The sequence below is a fragment of the Schistocerca gregaria genome, chromosome 4, assembly GCF_023897955.1.
Source record: "Schistocerca gregaria isolate iqSchGreg1 chromosome 4, iqSchGreg1.2, whole genome shotgun sequence".
Lineage (NCBI taxonomy): Eukaryota > Metazoa > Arthropoda > Insecta > Orthoptera > Acrididae > Schistocerca > Schistocerca gregaria.
The window spans coordinates 789,670,740-789,694,241 of record NC_064923.1 but is presented as its reverse complement, the minus strand read 5'-3'; positions in this window follow the sequence as shown (position 1 = coordinate 789,694,241).

The window sequence follows — 23,502 nt, the reverse complement described above, 5'->3', positions numbered from 1 at the left end:
CCCTCTTAGAACCAGTCTTGTTCTCACAGCAGTGCTGTTCTGATTGGCTGTTGAATACTTGTTAAACCACCCCAGAAAAATAAACCTACTTCGGGACAGACTAATACTCACAGCTATGCGTACTACAGCTTGTTCAAAACCATGTTTCGACATTTTAGACGGTTGTGAAGATATGCAACGGTACAGAATGGCAAGAATAATTGGATGGCAAGATACATATTTAATACATTGTGGACGCGACCCGAGGACGACTCATGCAGTGGCAATCGCTCAGCCAGGATGCACCCGAATCTCTCTCAAGTTATTGGACCGAGTAAACTTAGTGATCTACATTTTGTCGAAAAGATACTACCTACTGAGAAAATATCTCATAGAACACCTGCCTGCAAAGTCCATTCAACCATTACCGGTAATGCCGGCTTTTTTGGCCGAGCGGTTCTAGGCGCTTCAATCCGAAACCGCGCGACTGCTACGGTCTGAGGTTCGAATCGTAACTCGGGCACGGATGAGTGTGGTGTCCTTAGATTGGTTAAGTTTAAGTAGTTCTAAGTTCAAGAGGATTGATGACCTCAGATGTTAAGTCCCATAGTGCTCGGAGCCATTTGAACCATTACTGGTAATATTATATGGCCTGTGTCTTATCTCGGGAGCACATAGCAAATATGTTATCAAAGTGTGCCATAATTAACTTGATTCCTTTTACTATTACCCCTTATTTCCGAATTCACCTTCAGTAAGAGATGTTGAAATGACTCGCTCCATTTCTTTCATTATCTGCACTAAATGTATTAATATCTGCAAAAAAGGATGACTGAGTGCTGCACTCTATTATTTTTAAATTTTACTTATGGACTGTCTCCCCCTCGCTAAGCAGCAGCATCCACCTTGAAAGCAGGCAACAGACGAAGACTTTACCCATGCCACCATGCCAGCGTAAGGGAAAATACTTCTGAAAAGTTTCTTAACTTTACACACATGGAGAACAATCTTACTGATCCCTGACTGCAAACATCCTTACTACTGTACGCAACCACACTACCGCGGAGCGCGGACATTTGCCACGCCGAACATTTGCCACGATTTACCTGCTCCGAAGGGTTGGGTCCCTTGTCCCCCCCTCCTCCTCCTCATCGCTCTCGCGCAGTAATGGTACCTACTGAGCCTTTCCACTGGTTTACTTAACATAGGACCAGAATCTCTTTGGATTTTCCGTCACATTTCTAAAAAGACTTTCGTAGTGGAAACTATTAAATGCATCTCGCATTGAAATCCGCACCAAATTTCGAGCCTCCGTGAAACTTCGCTAGCCTTGGAGATTTTGCGTTCGTCTAAATTATACGGGCCTTTTTCGGGGCTGATGCAGCAGCTTTCTGTCGTGTTTTGTGTACCATGGGGTATCAGTTCTGTCTCTGATTAATTTATTTGGTATGAATTTCTCGAGGGCTCTTGATACTATTTCTTTGTACTGAAGCAACGTATTGTCTTCACTTACTTAGTTTGGAAGGATTGGAGGCTGTCTCTTAGAAAGACGTCAAGCGAATTTTTAGCTGTTTTTATAAATAGATATATTTCACGTTTAGCTTTGGTGAGTTTCATTGTTACGGAAGTGAACCTAGCTACGACTGTGTGTTCACTAATCTCTGTATGTCGTGATGCTCAGGATTATTTGTGGCTAAGAGGTCAAGTGTGTTTTCGTAACCATTTACAATTTGAATGTCCTCGTGAACTAATTGTTCAAAATAATTTTAAAAAAGCATTTAGAACAATTACGGAAGTTGTTTTCTATCTATAATAGGGCCAGAAAATGTCTTTTTCTCAACAAAAATGACTCTGAGCACCATGGGACTCAACATCTTAGGTCATCAGTCCCCTAGAACTTAGACCTACGTAAACCTAACTAACCTAAGGACATCACACACATCCTTGTCCGAGACAGGATTCGAACCTGCGACCGTAGTAGTCCCGCGGTTCCGGAATGCAGCGCCTAAAACCGCACGGCCACCGCGGCCGGCTTTTGTCAACATACGGAAGATAGATTGAAGTCACTGCGAACTATAGTCGTATGAGTAGCGTACCTATTTGTGATGAGACTCAAGTATTCTTTGAACTGTTCAGGAATTGCTTCATCTAACCAGGGGTCGGTAAAAGGATCCAGTTATTAATTTATTCCGGTTGTTGGATATAACCTCTGCCCATACTAATTCACAGAAACTATCTGCTTCAATGTCGCTTGTAAGCTGAAATACACATAACATTATTTTTCCTTAAGTTGTGCTTCATGTTTCTGTTGTAGTGCAGATCATTACAATTACAGCTTTTCCCTCCAAAACATAGGATGCTTTCTCTGTGACCCTGTAAATACCAGAGCTAAACAATGTAGAACAACAACGCACGTTACAAGCATAACATTCTGTATTACTTCATTTTAAAATTGTACGTCGACTTAAGATGACATGTCAATTACGGATGTTCTTATCTCTATTTTGTGAACGAATTTCAGTCATGTTTTGAACATTCTCCCGCTACACTTTATTAACTAATGTTTCACTGCAAGGTACATAGGATTTTAGAGAGTAAATTAATATGGAGTATGTCGTTCTTCTTTTCAAACATGCATTAACCCATTTATTCTTTCCCTTTTGTCTTTTGGGTATGCAGTTGTAGTAATTAAATTATACACAAATGCAGTGCTCAAAAAGAAATGATTAGCGTACATTCGCATTGTCTTTACATCGTTCCTTTCTTGTTGCTCCCCAGCCGATGGACCGTTTCTATCGCGATCAGTAGGCGTGAAAGGAAGCTACCGTACAGACAGAAGGATGTATATTTACACTTGGCAGAACTTATTACACACTGACATAATCATCGGTATTGCTTTAGTTTCCCAACAGATATAAATACGTCGAGTTCGTAAAAGAAGCTCTGTGTTTCGCCAAGATGTCGAAGAAGAAGGTCCTTTACGTACTGGTTGTATCGAGTAAGACGTGGAGACGGCGATTTGAAAGCGGACAGAAGTAGTACGAGTAAGGGCGCCCTTACCCGAGGGATCGCTAGTCAAGCTACCTGGTGAAGGGGCAAGTGTGGCAAATGTCCGGCATTCCACTGCCGCTGCCCCAGAAGGCTCAAACTCGTCTACCGGACCCTAACAGGACCATCGAACGTCTCCTAGATTTCGCGAGCTGTCCACAGTTTGACGACGTTCTTGAAACACGCTAACATTTCCACCAGTCTTACTTAAGAGCGGAAAGCAAGCGTTGTGATAGCCCCTTTGCTGATACCGCTCATAGTACTACAGTAAAGTGCTGCTTCCTAGTGACACAGTCAGAGCTTACTTTCCGAATGGGACTAGGAAACGCCAGCCATTCTCTTGAAAACAATCACCTTTGAAAACTTCCAGGTTGGTGTGTTGGCCGGAGTAAGGAAATCCAGTCCTTAATCTTCAGGCTGGAGTGTAGACGCAGTCCCACGGACACTGCGAAGCCGGCACTATCGCTCACAGTAGCTACCAGCAGTTGGCGAGCGTCGCGGATTGCATATGATACGTTACATTGCTGTCAGGAGCTTTGCGCCATTACCTCACCTCCCGTTGACCGCCAAATAGTGGCAGTGAGAATTTTACACCATCAGGACTGGAACCGACTTGCCCTCAAGCAAAGCGGTACATCACCATCGTGCTACAGCTGCCTCGTCTGCAGAGATTGATCAGGTGAAGACAAAAACAGGAGTCGTTGTTGTTGTTGTTGTGGTCTTCAGTCCTGAGACTGGTTTGATGGAGTTCTCCATGCTACTCTATCCTGTGCAACCTTTTTCATCTCCCAGTACCTACTGCAGCCAACATCCTTCTGAATCTGCTTAGTGCATTCATCTCTTGGTCTCCCTCTACGATTTTTACCCTCCACGCTGCCCTCCAGTACTAAATTGGTGATCCCTTGAAGCCTCATAACGTGTCCTACCAACCGATCCCTTCTTCTGGTCACGTTGTGCCACAAACTTCCCTTCTCCCCTATCCTATTCAATACTTCCTCATTAGTTATGTGATCTACCCATCTAATCTTCATCATTCTACTGTAGCACCACATTTCGAACGCTTCTATTCTTTTCTTGTCTAAACTATTTATCGTCCACGTTTCACTTCCATACATGGCTCACTCCATACAAATGCTTTCAGAAACGACTTCCAGACACTTAAATCTATACTCGATGTTAACAAATTTCTCTTCTTCAGAAACGCTTTCCTTGCCATTGCCAGTCTACATTTTATATCCTCTCTACTTCCACCATCATCGGTTATTTTGCTCCTCAAATAGCAAAACTCCTTTACTACTTTAAGTGTCTCATTTCCTAATCTAATTCCCTCAGCATCACCAGATTAAATATGAGTACATTCCATTATCCTTGTTTTGCTTTTGTTGATGTTCATCTTATACCTTACTTTGAAGACACTGTTCATTCCGTTCAACTGCTCTTCCAGGTCCTTTGCTGTCTCTGACAGAATTACAATGTCATCGGCGAACCTCAAAGTTTTATTTCTTCTCCATGTATTTTAATACCTCCTCCAAATTTTTCTTTTGTTTGCGTTACTGCTTGCTCAATATACAGATCGAATAGCATCGGGGAGAGGCTAGAACCCTGTTTCATTCCCTTCCCCACCACTGCTTCCCTTTAATGTCCCTCGACTCTTAAAACCGCCATCTGCTTTCTGTACAAATTGTAAATAGCCTTTCATTCGCTGTATTTTACCCCTGCCACCTTCAGAACTTGAAAGAGAGTGTTCCAGTCAACATTGTCAAAACCTTTCTCTACGTCTACAAATGCTAGAAACATAGGTTTGCCTTTACTTAATCTAGCTTCTAAGATAAGTCGTAGGGTCAGTATTGACTCACGTGTTCGAATATTTCTACGGAATCCAAACTGATCTTCCCCGAGGTCGGCTTCTATCAGTTTTTCCATTCGTCTGTAAAGAATTCGCGTTAGTATTTTGCAGCTGTGACTTATTAAACTGATAGTTCGGTAATTTTCACATCTGTCAGTACCTGCTTTCTTAGGGATTGGAATTATTATATTCTTCTTGAAGTCTGAGGGAATTTCGCCTGTCTCATACACCTTACTCACCAGACGGTAGAACCAGGAGTACATCCAACAAATAACTGTGGATGTTGGGTGCGACTGTGGCCCTCAGACGATGAAGTCGGCACAGAATGGGAATTAGTGCCACACTATGTGAAACCAGTCAGAAGCCTCCTGTCCAAAAAAATATTAGTTTCGCGGAAGGGTTAATTAACTGACGGCATTCCAAGGCACTGGTCCGTAGCACATAATGAGTCTATGATTGGCAACCGCTGAAAAGTACATGTACTCTTGCTGTTATACCTATAGAAGCACACTTCAATACATAGGAGAGAGAAAGGACACTCTGTCCTGTGATATCCACTTTACATGATGGACTGCACGCCTATGAGACAAGCGCTAAGAGGACGTGGAAGCGCCGCTAATGGTCCACTCTGTAACAGGTGCCATTGTCGGTTTTCTCCGCCGCGCCTTTGGGAGGCGCTTTGGCTGCGTGTGGCGGGGCCGCTGCATCGCTGGCGAGACTTGGCTCGTTTGCAGTCGCGGCTGCTGAATGCCTCGCGGGCTCTATTGCCGCACACTCCTTTGTTAAGGTGGGCCATTGGGGGGTCGAGACCGCTGGGGGAGAGAATCGTCTAGCTCAGGTCGAATCCGATCAGATCGGATCGGGCGAGCTTGCGTGGCCGTGCCGTGTGCGTGAGCTGTTAGGTGTGTGTGTTTGTGTGTGTTAGTGTGCCCACCCGCCTGCCGGAAAGTGCGAATAAGGCCAGAATCAATGAGTGAATGAATGAATGAGAGCGAATGGCCCGCCCCCCGGGAGGTGGGGGGAGGGAATGGAGTGGCACCGCCACCCGATACAGCTTCACGCTCGGCCACGGCCTTTGTGCCCTACCGGCGGTGGACATCGATAAATCGATACTCGCCTCCGAGGCGCTATCGCCCCAGCGACTTGTATGAATATTTATGCCCAGCTCAATTATGTAGAATTTTTACTAAAGGCGGGCTCTGCGCGTAATATACGTATATATTTTTTAACTCGTAGGTCCTTTTTTTTTTTGTTCCTCCGCTTTTGTTCTGTCTACCAATTATTCGTTTTCGTTACGCAACGAGTAGCGTCGAACTGGCGTCGATATCTGCGTAACAACGCCGATAGCAGGCGTGTAACGTGTTTTTACCGCTGAGAGCCAAAGAAATTCTAGGCAGCAGAAACAGCTGAAGAATGCTAACAAGCGCGACTGTATGCGCACACACACACACACACACACACACACACACACACACACACACACACACACACACACACACACGCACGCACGCACGCACGCAAGAGCTCAAAACCAAAATACCTACCTTGTAAGGGGTAAGATACCCTCCGTGTAGCGAAGCAAATTAAATCACTTAAGGGAAGGCTGTTGTTGAGACCAATAAAAACTGCCTTTTTTTTACATAATATGTATCTCTGGAGTATGTGGATTAATAGCGGAGAAATCCGGCGATGCTCAGATATCTATTTATAGCTGTGCATCCACGCACGTAGCACGCAGTGTGTGGCCTTGCGCTTAATATTAACGACCTCAAATCTACTGAACTGTGAGTTGCACAATGATATAATTTTGTAGGCACATTCAGCGGTATATATGGATACTGTGTACAATATGTGTTGCGAATGGCATTAATGACAATGAAGTGATGAATTGAAACGTCAGGCACGATGCTGCAGCTCTACACGCACCACATTCTTCGTGTCTATGATACTATTTTTCACCTACATTCAGTGGATATGTGCATTCTGTTTGTAAATATAGTTTCGAGTAGGAGACCCGCCGTATGCCACGTGCGTCAGTGATCGAGTAGGCAGAGTGCTTCACAGAGAAGGCATCAAGCCACGTTTCCAGCGTTGCCACAGGATCCAAATTTAGGTACGTCCCATTAACGATGCAGTAAAATACCTAAACATAGAAAGTAAACAAGGTCTGCCAGAAATGCTGCCCCAGACTTCGAGGGTTTGTAGATGGTAACTTGAGGAACAAGTCGAGGACAGAAACCTGCGTCGAAAATGTCAGCTAAACGCAGCGAGCGTCGACGTTATTGGTGCTCGTGTCTGCCTCTTGGCTACCCCTTCGGTTGCAAATCTTATTCTTACGCTGAAGGGCTACAGGTAGAACGCCTCGCAACTTTGTTTGTTATTCCGTGATCGCGACTGATTATCAAGGACACCAGTGGAGAAAATGGAGCTTACAGCTGCGTAGACAAGCCTTGTCTCCTATGACACGGTGCTCTGTTGCCTCGATGGATGGCGGTTTCGGACACAGGTTTCCATCTGCATTTTATTTTTCTCCTGGGGCGCTAGAAATCTCCAAAATTGTTCGGTACGCGGAAGAAGAATAAACAGCTGATGAAAACCCGTATCCGAAACCATCATCCACTAAGGCTACAAATGTAACAGCTCGCCTCTGAATTACTTCTATGTCTTCCATTAACCCGACTTGGTGCGGACCCCAAACACTCTAGCAGTATTCGAGACTAGGTCACACTACCGTCCTATAAGCGGTTTCCTTTACATCGGGAACTAACTTTATCAAAATTCTCCCAATAAACCAAAGTCGGCCATCAACTTTAACTACTATAATCCTCACGTGCTCCTTCCATTTCATATCGCTTTGCAACGTCACACCAAGTTATTTAAACGACTTGAATGTTCCAAGCACACCCGCCAGGTTAGCCGAGAGTGCTAATGCGCTGCTTCCTGGACTCAGGTAGGCGCACCGGCCCCGGATCGAATCCGCCAGTGTGTCGGCCAGCCTGGATGTGGTTTTTAGGCGGTTTTCCGCATACCACTTGGTAAATACCGGGGTGGTCCCCACGTCGCGCCTCAGTTACACAACTCGCACATTGTTCCATGAATTACACTAGAGGAAGACAGCTGGGGTACACTAATTCCATCGTGGGGCATATGGGGTTTCAGCAAGGAGGGCATCTGACCACCCATTAACATTAACCTTGGCAAATCCGATTCTAACAATGCCGACCCTGCGCAGCCTCGGGATACAGGCACAAGCGAAAGAAGAAGATTGTTTCAAGCAGGACACCACTAATACTATATCCGAATATTACGGGTTTGTTTTTCCAGTACATCTGCGTTAACCTGTTATCTTCTAAATTTGTAACACGCCGCCATTCATCACACCAACTAGAAATTTAGTCTGTGTCACCTTGTATGCTCCCCCATTCACTCAACTTCGTCATCTACCCATACACCACAGCATCATCAGCAAACAACCACAAGCCCGCATCTCGTGGTCGTGCGGTAGCGTTCTCGCTTCCCACGCCTGGGTTCCCGGGTTCGATTCCCGGCGGGGTCAGGGATTTTCTCTGCCTCGTGATGGCAGGGTGTTGTGTGATGTCCTTAGGTTAGTTAGGTTTAAGTAGTTCTAAGTTCTAGGGGACTGATGACCATAGATATGAAGTCCCATAGTGCTGAGAGCCATTTCAACCATTTGAAACAACCACAGATTGGTGCCCATCCTGACTATCAGGTCATTTATGTATATAGAAAATAATAGCAGTCCTATCATACTTCCCTGAGGTACTTCTGCCGATACCCTAGCCTCTGAAGAACGCTCGTCTCCAAGGGCAACATACGGTTGTTCTATTACTTAGACGTCTTCGAGCCACTCACATACATGCACATACATGGGAACTTTATCCGTATGCTTGTAACTTTGTTAAAAGTCAGCACTGGTGCACAGCGTCAAATAATTTTTCGGAAATTTAGAAATATGGAATCTACCTGTTGCCCATCGTCCATAGTTCGCAGTACATCATGTGAGAAAAGGGGCAGCTGAGTTTGATACAAGCGATGCTTTTTTAAACCATGCTGATTTGTGAACATAAGCTTTTCAGTTTCAAGGACATTTATTATACTTGAACTCAAACTATATTCAAGAACTCTGTAGCAAACCGATGTTAAGGGAGCTGCTCTGTAAGTTTTGGGTCCGTTCTTGGCTCATTCCTATATACAAGAGTCACTTGTGCTTTTTTCGAGTGCTTGGGGCTTTGCACTGGACGAGAGACTCGCAATAAATGCAAGACGCGTAAGGGGCTAATGCCGTAGAGTACCCTCTGAAAAACCGAACTGGGATTTCGTTCGGATCTGGTGACTTACTTGTTTTCAAATCTTTCTGTTATTTCTCTACGCCAGGGATCCTTATTTCTGTGCAGTTCATAAGGAACTCTGTTCGATGGCCAAACGACGGACATGGTTGAGAACTTTGCTGTCCCTAAGATTCTTCCCCTTCAGCTAAATGTGATGTTCCGGCAAAATGGCGCACCACGACACTGGAGTTTACAAATAAGTGACTTCAGGACCAAACATTTCCATAGCGATGGATAGGACGTGATGACGAAATCAAGTGGCCACCGCAATCTCCGGACGTAATGTTACTTAAAATCCGTCTTGATTGCATTTTTTTTATTTATATGACCTGTTTCGGTTCATTCAGAACCATTTTCAGATCCGATATTTCAGTTACAGGAGTAACCCGTCCAAATCCAGCAATTTTCACATGCTACGTGACATAAAATTGGTTGGTTATGTGGTTATGTTGGTTATGTGACGTAGCATGTGAAAATTGCTGGATTTGGACGAGTTACTCCTGTAACTGAAATATCAGATCTGAAGATGGTTCTGAATGAACCGAAACCGGTCATATGAATAAAAAGAAATTTGCAATCAAGACGGATTTTAAGTAACATTATAAAATCACTGATTGCTGTTATCCCATAAGACATTATGTCGGTTTTTGCAAAATTCCGAACGTAAGCCTTCTGGATTTCTTAAAGTGTATTTGTGTAAAAGGTAGTGTATGTGTCTCCGCACAGACGAAATATGGTTGCAATAGCCTCCGTGACCCGAGACGTGTTTTTGTGGACGTCAATTGAGATAGGGTATCGTCTAGAGGTTCTAATGGTTTTGAAAGAACTGATGTACATACTTTTTGAGTTACTTTACATGGCGCCGCTAACCGCAATTACCAGGCGTCAAAGTCAATTTGCATTTTCGTTTGCAAAGGAAGACACTCTGTATTTGACGTTGGTTGTCTTACGATATAATTAGAAACGGAATATACTGAAGCACTCACTACCCAGCCAGATTAGACGACGCCCTGTGAAAGGCAGCTGCAGCACCGTTGAAACGTCGGTTAGTTTAATACCTCAGTATTTCCAGTATTTTAAAGATGACGATTCTGTGCACGTTCAAGGAATTTAATGCAACTGACTCCCGACAAGGAAGGCTATGTATTTATCCCATAAATTGTGTAGTTCTTCGTGTTTTATTTATTTATTTTAGGATTCCTTCTTTTTGATTATTTTGGGCGCCGAGGTTTCTTTGTCTGATGATGACGTGGTATGAGAAGGGATAGCAATCGTTCGATATGGAAGATGGAAGACGTGTGTGACCTATTAGTAGAATCAGAGTTAGGGGAAACTTTGGAAGGCTTACAATTAAACAGAGTGGAAGGCATAGATAGTTCTTCGAAGTTTCATAAATCACTGGAGAAAGTTGTAAAAACGAGTGTTAAAGTAGGGTGTGTAAAACCTATGAAACTGGAGAAATACCATCCGACTTTGAGAGAAATATAAGCTACAAAATCCCGAGACCAGGAAGGGCCGATAAGTGCGAAAACCATCAGTTTAACAACACATGCATTCAAGTTGGAGACAACGATAATACACAGAAGAATGGAAAACAGAACTGAAAATCTGTTAGATAACGTTCAGTTTTTAGGCACCAGAGAGGCAAGATCAGCATTCACAGAAAATTCTACAGTCTGGATCCGCACGATCACTACGGTCGCAGGTTCGAATCCTGCCTCGGGCAAGGATGTGTGTGATGTCCTTAGGTTAGTTAGGATTAAGGTAGCCCTAAGTTATAGGGGTCTGATGACCTTAGAAGTTAAGTCCCATAGTGCACAGAGCCATTCACAGAAAAATAGTAGTAACTTACAGGGGAAAAACAGGTACAAAAAATGGTTCAAATGGCTCTGAGCAGTATGGGACTTAACTTCTGAGGTCATCAGACCCCTAAAACATAGAACTACTTAAACCTAACTAACCTAAGGACATCACACACATCAATGCCCGAGGCAGGATTCGAACCTGCGACCGTAGTGGTCGCACCGTTCCAGAATGTAGCGCCTAGAACCGCTCGGTCACCAAGGCCGGGAAAAAAAGGTACATCACATACAGTATATGTGCATTAACCAAGACGGCACAGTAAGAATGGAGGATCGAGAAAGATTAAATCAGGCTGCAGCACTTAGATGCAGTCTTCCACATATCTATTCAATATGTACGTCAAAGAAGCAATGACGGAACTAGCAGAAAGGTCCGGGAGTGATATTTAAATTTGGATGAAATGACATGAATTATAGGATTCGCTGATGACATTGCCTTCATCAGTGAAAACTAAGACGGATTACATGAAATGACGAATGGAATAATCACTCAAATGAGTATGGATTATGGGCCGAAAGTAAACCGGACAAAGATGAAAATTAAAAGGTGTAGGAGAAATGAGGTTAGCGATAAACTTAACGTTGAAATCGGTAATGACGAAATAGGTGAAGTGAAGAAATTCTGCGGCCTTGAAAACAACGTGACACATGACGGACGAAGCAAAGAAGACACAAAAAGAAGGCTACCATAAAGGAAGAGTGCATTTGTTACCAACTGATACCTACTATCATAGGACATTGGCCTTAAACTGAGGAACAAAAACCTGAAAATGTGCACCTGGAGCACAGCATTGTATGGAAGTGAATCTTAATCAGACCTAAATTGGAACAGAAGAGAATAGATGTGTTTGACACTTGGTGCTACAGAAGGATATTGAAAGCGAGGTGCACTGAAAGTGTAAGACTCAAGGAACTCCTCCGCAGTATCACTGAAGAGCGACATTTGGGAGCATTTACAAGGAGAAAGCCCTGGAACGTGTGCTACGTGTTGAGCCACAGACAAATACTTTTCATGGTTACTGAGGGACGTGTTAATGACAAAAGTATAGGGGAAGAGATCTATTGAAAAAAACCGATGAATAATGCAGGACGTAGAGGGGCCAGAGCTACTCTGATACGAATATGTAAAAAATGTTGCAGCGTGCTGCATCAAACAGCTGAGAAAACTCATGATCTAACCAAAAAAGGATAAACTAATGAAAATAAAAAGGAAATTCAAAGAAGTACTTATATCTGAGTACATCATTCATTAGGATGTATCGTATCAACTAGATAGGGTAGTTTGTCATTCTTATATGCCATCTTTATCATTTACTAATCGGACCAATGGCTATGGGAAGCGACATGGGTGGTAGGTGTTTTATTAAATCCAAACTTTCCAGCACCCACTATTTCATGAACACGACCTATTTTGCACGAAATTCAATCTGTTCGTTTGGCTGCTGGCCAAGGCGAATTATCTGCTTTCTCCAAGCTTAGAATCGGAGGGATGAACCGTTAGAATGTACAGGACAATGACAGGGGGGAATTGAAGAACAAGAAGATGAATGGCGGCAGAGGATCCCATCCCCTCTGTATTGGCGTAAGTGACTTGAACCACGTAGGTGGGACGATCTTTCTCGCCGAATTCGTGGGCAAGTGTTTTCTTTGTTTGATGGAAGTTCGTGGTAGAAGCATCGACTTGTTTCTAGTAAATATGTCAGTGAAAACGGGAGAAAAAGATATCCGTAGGGCGAGCTTTCGACGCGAGCCGATTCGGCACTCGTATTGCACCCGGAAGCTAGGCTCGCGATTGGCCAGAAATTGCACCAAAAAGTGCGACCTCTCGGGGATACTGAGGAGCGAACGGTGGGCGGCTGAAGGCAGGACGAGCTACAGACTGGACGTGTGGGAGCTGCTCTTGACCACAGAGAACGCGTTGCGCAGCGGCACCGCCATGAAATGACGCAGAGACGTAGGCAACTGCCCGCCGGTGTACAGCCGGTTAGGTCGCGATCAGAGCTTGTTCGTAGTCAACATTTCCCGGAACCGAAATCTTTACCAATAACTAAAATTTCTGCCACTTGTCTTAAGCAAATTCTTCACACTGCCTGTTTTAGTGTGACCAGTACGTTCGTTCTCTCGACTCAGCAACTGCAACTAATGTTCATTTTTCTCTCATCCTGCTCTTGTCGCGAGCAAATCGGTTAACGAAATTGTAGTTTTCTCAGACCCACGAGTCTCTCTGAATGAGTGACAGCAACTCTCTCTCCCTCTCTAGGTCTTTGGCGTCAGGAACGCTTATTTCTGTTGCAGCGTGTTGGACCATGCACAAGCTTATAAATCATTTCCCGTGTTTCCATAGACACCCCACGCTAGTAATTTTGTCTGTTAATTGATTGCCAAGTCTTTGTCTTGTAAGGGACAGTAGCATTTAAGAGTATTGCTTGTTACACAGTCCAGAGTCCCTTCTTGTAAAAGTAACTGTTAATAAAGCCAAAGGTTTGAATTCAGTCTTTTACTTCAAGCCCCCCAGGTCATTTCCATATGCAATACGAAATGTATGAGGTAAGGCTAAACATTGTGTTTGTATCTATAAGGACATCTGCACTGCTTTTTTTCCGCTGCGTCAAGTTAAATAGTTTTATTTGTCTTCTGGATAGAAATTCCTCCCACTTTAATTAATCACAATGTGGCCATTGTAATCATGGAGTATGACACTAATATCAGTGGATATACCGGCTTCGGTGGTCTCGCGGTTCTAGGCGCTGAGTCCGGAACCGCGCGACTGCTAAGGTCGCAAGTTCGAATCCTGCCTCGGGCATGGATGTGTGTGATGTCCTCAGGTTAGTTAGGTGTAAGTAGTTCTAAGTTCTAGGGGCCTAATGACCACAAAGTGTCCCATAGTGCTCAGAGCCATTTGAACCATTTGATCAGTGGATATGCTGCAGGAACAATAGGAATAAGTGATTAAGAGTATTGCTCTCACATGTTTGCCTATTTTCAGCCACAAATAAGGATTAAGATCACCAGTTTACCATAAGACCATTCCATGATACCAAAATTTAAAACTCAACGGGCACATTATGAAATGCTTGTCTTGCTCAATTTGCAGTCATTTGAGCTGTAGCTGTGTATTCTCGAGCCTTTCAGTTGGACGATCGCTTGCTGAACATCTCCTCGGGGACCTGGTTCCAGTCTTGACGTTCCTAATGACACTGTGGATCTTGGGGACTCCTCCAGGTTACAACGCAAACTCAGCATCCGCGTGGCTGCGAACACCAGCGCCAGCGGCAGAAGAAATGCGCCTGGCGCACGGCCCCCTAGCGAGGCCCCTGCAGCCACGTCTCCACGAGATTTATACGCCGCTGCTACCGGAATTTCCCGCAGGTGAAGCCCGCGGACCCTAGATAATGGAGACCGCGAATTCAAGTAGAGTGCTCACCACTGTTATGGCAAACATAAATTCAGTCGTAGTTCCACCTCTCCAAACTTTTAAACGTCTCTCGCTAGAAATTTTCCGTTCACCCCCCCCCCCCCCCCCATCTCTGACCCCTTTTTCAACTCCCGGGAAACACTCAGCTCACAAAGTCCCATTAATACTTTCTTTCCACACGCTCATCTAGTTTTGTCAGTATAACTCATAAATAATGCGTATATGGCATCTCGACAGTTTATCTTGGGAAGAGCCTGAAAGGTGACAATTGCTCCATAACTAGTTGTTCCAAACTCTGGAACATTTTAAATCTCAGATATCTCGTCTCGTAAACTTTTACATCATGAAATATAATAGCATGGACGAACTATTGCAAAAAAAGTACAGTCATTTCTCAGAATAATAGTGGGCGGACTGTAATAAAACCTAAGAAAAAAGTACTCTAGTTGTGTGCCGTTACACGACTGCTATCTATAGTGCCACGTCGTTTTCACACTAATATTAGAGGGGGATCGAGTAATGCAACACATATTTCTACTCAGCCAAATATGGTTAAAAAAAATGCGGATTTTGTTCTGGGACATTGTGGTATGTTTTTGCTTCTGCCGCTATAGTTTCATGATGTTCCGAGAAGCGACCGGGATAAACGTAACCTCCTAAATGGCGTCTGTAACGGACGCTTTCCAAGCAAAGAGCTGTCATTGAGTTTCTTTCGACAGAAAACCAGAGCTTCGCATCTACTCAAAGACGTGCGCAGAAGTCTACGGAGACTAGGCAGTGATGGAAAGCACGCTGAGTCAAGGCAGTGATGGAAAGCACGCTGAGTCTTTGGGAGAGGCGTATATTATCATCGCAACAGGGTCGGGCAAACCTGTCCGCCGGCCGCTGTGGCCGAGTGGTTCTAGGCTCTTCAGTCCGGAACCACGCTGCTGCTACGGCCTGCAGGTTCGGATCCTGGCTCGGGCATGGATGTGTGTGATGTCCTTAGGTTAGTTAGGTTTATGTAGTTCTAAGTCTAGGGGACTGATGACCTCAGATATTAAGTCCCATGTGCTTAGAGCCATTGTTGAACCCAACCTGTCTCATCTTTCGCGTGCCGGCTGGTCGTACACAGTTTTGCTGCACCCAGGAAACTGAAGGAACGACTTCAGCGTGTTCGGCGCCACAAAACTGCAAATCTCAACTCCTTCTTCATGACTACGCTAGGTGTCCTACAAGCCTGAGCACTCGAAAAGAGCTCACGAAGTTTCATTGGACTGTTCTTCATCACCCGCCCTACGGCCCTGATCTCGTACCTTCCAGTTTCCATTTGGTTGGCCCAATGAGAGATGCATTCCGCTGGAAGCACTACGTGAATTACGTGAAGGTCATCGATCCAGCAAGACGTAGGCTCTGACGTCGACGAGTAGAGTGGTACCATGCAAACAAAAAGGCGCTCCCTGTAAAGTGACGCAAAGTCATCACATCGTACGGAGGTTAATTGAAAAATAAGATTTTGTACCCAATAGTGTGAGGAATCGTGCATAAAACCGATCTCCTTTCGGAAAAAAATGTGTGTCATTAATTACTGAGCACTACTCGTATATTCACCTCCAAAATTGAACAGCCATTTTGCAGAACACACTTTTTGTATCTGGTAATGAGATTTAATATTAACAAACATTAACTCTTGCTTATAAATAAGTGGTAGCAGTACATTCCGTAAGACACGCGTATGCTCTCATACAAATACATTAACTTCAGCCACTGGGGTACAAAGCTCTTAAGCAATGTGAAAAACGAAAGTAATCGTAACAGTGGTGTTTATGCTATCTACAATTTTGTCAGAATAGGCTATGTTTGCATTCATTTTTCACGCAAATGTGTGAGGAATATGAACGTTTCCGAAAAATTAATGGGTTTCACACATATACGTTTCAAAGTATTGAATCCAAATGGTCCTTCGTGTAGTTTAAAAAGTTCATCATTATCTTTTTCTTTCAGAAACTAAAATTTGTTGCTTCAATTGCTCTTACCTATTTTCTCTTGTCATATTAATTTCTTGATCATTCTAGCGCTTCGTCATATCCAATACATTTAATGCGCTCTTTCGCGGCCTATTCTTGAGTTTTCCTAAACTTCGTCATTCAAATATATTTGTTCACAAAATTTTGTGTCTATATAAACGCCCAAAATCTTTCGTTACTATTTTTAAATAATTGCCATGAGCTGACTTTTGCCCTTGATCTGTTGCACAATATCTTCATTTGATTTAGTGACATCATTGCCACCGAAACGTAAACCCTTATAATCTTCCTTTCTTTCCCTTCTCCGGTTTTGAAAGTGTCCAGTTTGAAAGATCTGTTTAGGAGTTCACACCCAGATGGACGCATGTTTATTTTTGTTTCTTTTCTATGCTACATAACTGATTGAGTAATAGTTGTCTGACAAAACATACATATTAATTCTCTTTTTATTTCGACTCTTGATTACGGAAGACAACATATACAGCACGCACGTCAGGAAAAGGTATACACCAGAATAACGTGGTCTCAATCAAAGAAGAAAATGGAAAAGGTTTATACAAAGTCAGAGAGTGGAACGTGTATTTAGAGAACGGGAGATGTTGGTTTAACTGGAGACGTTGGGATTGATCCCGAAGCAAAATACTGGTAATCGGAAGAAAAGCTGCGTGATGTGGAAAGGTAGGACTATTCTTCGAAATATACCGAGGATGAGCACTTCTCTGCCGATGTATATAGTTTTTAGTTACATATATTGTGTGCTCCTTTAGATAATGCACACTGGTCAGCAGAGATATTCCTGATAGCTCTCTTCAAGCTGATTGCTTGGCTCTTAGATGTAAATAGAAATCATAAGCATACAAGCGTAACTTATAATTGGACAGAACTGACTGTGCGTCCTTGACATATAATGAAGACAGTATTTGACCAATGAGTCACGCATGATACTTCCCGTTCACATTGCGCATTGTAGTGCTGGGCATGACGCATTGTTGGTTATATGTCAGATACGAAGTGAAAGCATAGCGATACACTTAGGAGAGAAATTTAGGTTACATCATTTAGCAAGTAACATATAGAAAACATCAAACAAAACTTTTGCTAAAATATAGAAACCATAATACAATTACCTTCAGAACATATACTACTTATATAGAAGCAGATATACTACAACATTTGCAGAAACCAAATTCGTATGCCCCTTGTAGGATTGTTCAAGTAAGTGGTTTGTTTCGCTACTGTGAGCTGTATATTTCAAGACCTTCGACAGTAACTCTCTTTAACAGGCTCGGAAGGCCCAGCGGTACCGACCGACTGCCGTGTCATTCTCAGCGATAGTCGTCACTGAGTACCGACATTGAGGGGAATGTGATCAGCACACAGCTCTACTGGCCATTGTCGGTTATCGTGACCGGAGCCACTATTTCTCAGTCAAGTAGCTCCTCAGTTTGCTTCACAAGGGCTGAGTGCAGCCCGCTTGCCAACAGCGATCGGCAGACCGGATGGTCACCCATCCAAGTTTGACAGCGCCTAGCTTCGGTGATCTGAAGGGAACCGGTGCTCTCACTGAAGCAAGGACGTTGTTACCAGACAGTACCAGAATAATAGAAATGGGGTAGTAATCTGAGGCTGCCGCGCCAGCGATCTTCCATGGTTGTGGCTGGACAAGCTCCTGTTTCCAAGCCACAGGGAAAACACATGGGGTGAAAGGTAGCTGGAGATACCGGCTGTTGTGGGAAATAGTGGATAAGTAACAATATAGTGTCCTGTAGGCGACTGTCTGATCATATGATGGATTTTTGACAGTACTGCCTCTAACATGCTTGAGCCAGTATTTTTCGTGAGTACCGCCATTTATCTTACTAAAAACAATAGTAGTTCGATTATTGTTTTCGCTCAAGGCAAATAAAAGTGATTGAAAGACGAGACATGGTATGTATATAGTTTTCTAAGGACAGTAATGAACAACACGAGAATGGCTATAAAGTTAAAAATTAGTTAATGTGCACAGAATAAAATAAATAACAGTCGAGTGGAGGGGGCGTTATCACTCGAAAAAGCCTAGATAAGTTCCGTATGTGCAGTTGGATTCTTGAAAACATTAAAAACGTAAAGTTTTACAATATAGGAGACGAGCATATTTTCCAGGAAGACAAGGTGACTTATTTTCCTTGGAATTGTACCGAAATGGTAATTCTGTAAAAAGGTTCACAAGCTAGGAAGGTTATAGAAATTATAGATACGAGATCAAGATATCGTAACAAAAGAAAAAGACGTACGTGTGAAGACCTTGTGATGAGGTATAAAACAACTTTAAACAGATAAATGTTGCAAAATGCAACGCGAAAATGAGGAAACAATGAAAGATAAGATAAAAGACAATGAAAATATAAAAATAATAGGACGGTAGATTTCACGCAAGAAAGAGGTATAGTTCTAAAGTGCATATAGAAGAATGCCAAACCGAGAGCAACACGAACAGGAAATCTGCAGGAACATATCAAGTTCCAGATAAACGTCTGGAAGCGCTAGAGGGTAAGGCAAGACCATTCTTGCAGTTATTGAATGATGTACATTGAACAGGAGAATAATAAGTGAAATGTAAACCCTACTAAACAATGAGATTAGTATCCAAGACACTCATACAGTTAGAGCTACCATTTAGTTAGACAAACACAACACCTACCAGAAGACCAGGTCGATCTCAGAAGAAAAGAGGACTACAAGAAGCTGTTCTAGGTCACAGATGTAGCGGTGGCCACTCCCGGGCTGGTAACCCCTAACGTTTTGTCAGGACGCAGGACGAAGAATCTTTGTGGCGTCTGAAGACACAATAAAACAAGAATAAATATCACTTCTTTTATTTCTCATAGTACATCTTGTATCCAATCTGCAGAGTCCATAGGCAGACTTAGGGTGACCGAGCATTGCTGCATCGGTCACGAACGCAGGTCGGTGACTGAGAGTGTTGCGGGTTGCCCGCCTACTGACACATTCGGTCGGCTGGTTTGCTACGCATGAGGAAGTGACCAAGGCGCGTGCGTGTCTAGCTCATCTCGCTCACATGCCGTCCCGAGAGCACTCGGTCCGTCTCAGTTCACGTCCTGTGTTGTGCAGTCAGATGAACAGCGATGCCAGATACCGTGATGCTGTGGTGTCTGCTGATCCTGTGCCACCAGATGGGTAGGCCGGCTAACTTGAATTATGTTGATGTTCTGGAGCAGTAGACTCTTGAATTACTGATCAGTGGTGGGTTCAATACTGGATGCTAGTTCATAGTCGCCTTTTGTTACAGGTCAGCTGTGACCCCATCAGGCAACAAGAGTACGACCCATACTACAAAAATCTCACACAAGACGTTATAATATAACTATTATTTCATTATTTACGACTACAGCTGCCGAAGGTAGATCAGATACTAAATATAATAATCATAGAATTGAATGGGAACAACATGAATGCCATCGATCCTAGTGATCTACTGGCTCTGGGCTAACGGGTTGGAGTACGTACGGCGTAGATGGCTGGCTTTGCCCTTCAGTTACATTTGAAATGACCGAATCGTGCTCGAGTTTTATAAATCGTGAGTGGTCTTCCGTTTTTGCTGTATCAGCTTAATTTGTTTCAGTTTCAAACCCCTGGTTGGTGTTGTTGTACCATACATAATGCTCTTTACGAAATGTTTCGAGAGTAACGGACGCAAGTTGGTCAGCACGTATCTCACACTTCTTCCCTGAGCTCACTCTCACTCACACACAGAAGTATTGATATCACTCTCTTTGTGACACACTATCCGTGTCGAAATGTTTATGCCTAGCGGCTGGCTCATGTCGATATTTTCGTGTGCTTGAGCAATGCTGGTCTGTAGGGACTTGGAAAAATTTTCTCTCTCTCTTTCGCTTACTATCTTGGTGGGTAACACAAGGTAATTATTGAGAAGACATTAACCAGTAACAGCTTTCACCATTTCGAGAAAGCGTTTGATAATGTACGTTAGATCGCCCCCTTTTAGGCCATAAAAATGATTAAACTACATAACAACTAACTATGAAGAAACAAAACAGTGACCTATTGACAAACACATAGTAAATGCACAGACGACCGCACGTTTTTAGCATCCAGTGTAGAGGAAACGACGTACCAACCTCCTCCCTCAACTGCATAGCAGCCAATGTTAGGATGAAAGTCGATCGGCATCAGTAAGACAAAATTCATCACCAACATCAGAGTCACACAGGACAACATTTTACTGGGTAACACATTAATACAGAAGATTGACTCATTCACCCTCGGAGAATAAATAACTTAGAAAATCATGGGAATCTGGCCATCTTATACAAACATTTAGAAACTTAAATCCTTTCCAGCAGCATAACTTTAATACTACTATACCCTGTGGTGAGTTTGATTACTGACGGGCTCAAAATGGTTCAGCACATTCAGACACTAATAACTTTAGAAACTAGGTGAATGGAAATATACTGGAAAAAATAATGATCCTCATCAAAAAGGTTGTTGTACACAGTATCAGACACAATAGGGAGTTCATTACAACAGGAATGAGAAATAAGAGTCTAATCATCTACAGCCATGGAAGACAGGATGCACAAGTGAACACTCATGTCTGGATTCCTCAGCACTGTCTTTAGGGGAAGTGCAACTTGCACCTAGTGGACAACACTAAATGTTATCACGTTAGTTGCCACAACCAAAAATTTATTTAAAGGAAATTCTATTTTCACCTTTGCTGTTTTGTGGTCACAGTTATTTGTTTCAAACAAGTTAATCTAGCCTTCTCCAGAAGCATCAAATATCTATAACATGCCTGAGTAAGGCACAGCCAACATTAAAATTAAAACCTATAGTACTGTGTTACCATTTCGAATTAAAACTACTTAACTGAAGTCCACCCCCGGCATCTCTTCACAACGCGGTCGGTTGGCAGCGGCTACTACGTTGGCACTGACCGTTGCACGCGGAATTGCACTCTGTAATATGCTAGAAATTCTTAAATGATATATAATAATAACAATAATAATAAAAAATGTACCGATAAGATAAGGAATAAGGCAATAATATGCATTGTGACCAATATTATTCATTTTCTGCTTAGAGGAAGTAATTAAATTGCTTATCCAATGAATCCAAACAAGTAAAAAATCCCACAATATAATAAGATGACATTTGTTTATTTAATCTTCCAGGAATTGTTTTAATAATGATAGAGCATTTGTCAAAATAATAAAATAAGATTAAATAATTCAAATATTTATACGCATGAAATATGTATAGTTTTACTAGGCTAGGACTGTTGGTCGGCCGTAGTCTTGCTGAAGGAACAAATCCGACATTTTCGTAGTTAGGAGAACTACGCAAAACACCAATCAGGATGGCCAGACTGAGCATACCTCGTCCTCTCGATTGCGAAGTCTATCATTTAATAACTGCACTGACTCACACAGTTTATCCGAATAACTTATAACATGAAATACAGTTCTGCACTGCATCACTGCACACGCTATGGATACCCGCTTGTGACTGCATGACTACTAACAGAACTGTTATTCACCTTGAACTATCATCGGTCGTTTTAGAAAACTGACTAAAGAGCCGTAAACATGTAGGCCTAACTATGCGCCAAGCACATCTCCACTTCCTAGACCAAAGAGCTTGGCACAGAGTTTTCTTTTCTTTTTTACTAAGCGTTCAACTGTGCTCACTGAAGACAGTTGTAATGTGGCAGATTGTTGCAGTTTCCCGTTTAGTCATTACTCCACACACTTTGTCCCCAGGGTAATCTTTAGCTTTGTAGGGTGCACTGCCTATGAGGTACAGTTTGTTTCAAAATGAATATTCGAGTTTTAAGGCTTTATTGCACAACCCCGGCCCCACATGAACCATGGATCTTGCTGTAGGTCGTGTGGCTTGCGTGCCCCAGTGATCAGATAACCGCACCGTAGCGACAACCACGACGGAGGGGTATCTGATGAGACAAACGTGTGGTTCCTAAAGAGGGGCAGCAGCGTTTTCAGTAGTTGCATGGCCAACAATCTGGACGACTGACTGATCCGCGCTTGTGGTACTGCGAACGACTGAAAGCAAGGGGAAACCGCAGTCGTAATTTTTCTCGAGGATATGCAGCTCTACTGTATGGTTAAATGTTGACGGCGTCGTCTTGGATAAAACATTCCGGATGTTCTTCAGGGGACTACTCAGAAGGATGTGGTAGTTAGGAGAAATAAAACTGGCATTCTGCGGATCGGACCGTGGAATTTTAGATCCATTAATCGGGCAGGTAGGATGTAAAATTACAAAAAGGGAAATTCTTGGGTTGAAGTTGACTATAGTGGGAATTAATGAAGTTAGTTGGCAGGAGAAACAGGTCTTCTGGACAGGTGAACACAGGGTTATAAATAAAAGGTGAAATGGGAGTAGTGTAGTATTGGGCTTAATAATGAATAGGAAAATATGATTGGGGTAATCTACCATGAGCAGTGAAGTGAACACATTATCGTTGCCAAAACAGACATGAAGCCCAAGTCTACCACAGTAGTACAAATTCACATATCAACTAGCTCCACAGATGAAGAAGAGATTGAAGAAATGTGTGATGAATTAAAACGAATTATTCAGACAGTTACAGGAGACGAAAATTTAGTTGTAATGGGGGACTGGAATTCGATTGTAGGAAAAGGAAGAGAAAGGAAAATTGTAGACGAATATGGACTGAGGAAAGGAATAAAAGGGGAAGCCAACTGATAGACTTTGCACAGAGCATAATTTAACCATCGCTAACACTTCGTTTAAGATTCATTAACGAAGGTTGTATACGGGGAAGACATATGAAGACAACAGAATGTTTTAGATTAATTATATAATAGCTCGACAGATATTTATTAGCTAGATTTTAAATTGTAATACCTTTTCAGAGACAGATGTGGACACTGGCCGCCATTTATTAGTTATGAACTGTAGATTAAAACTAAATATATTGGAAAAA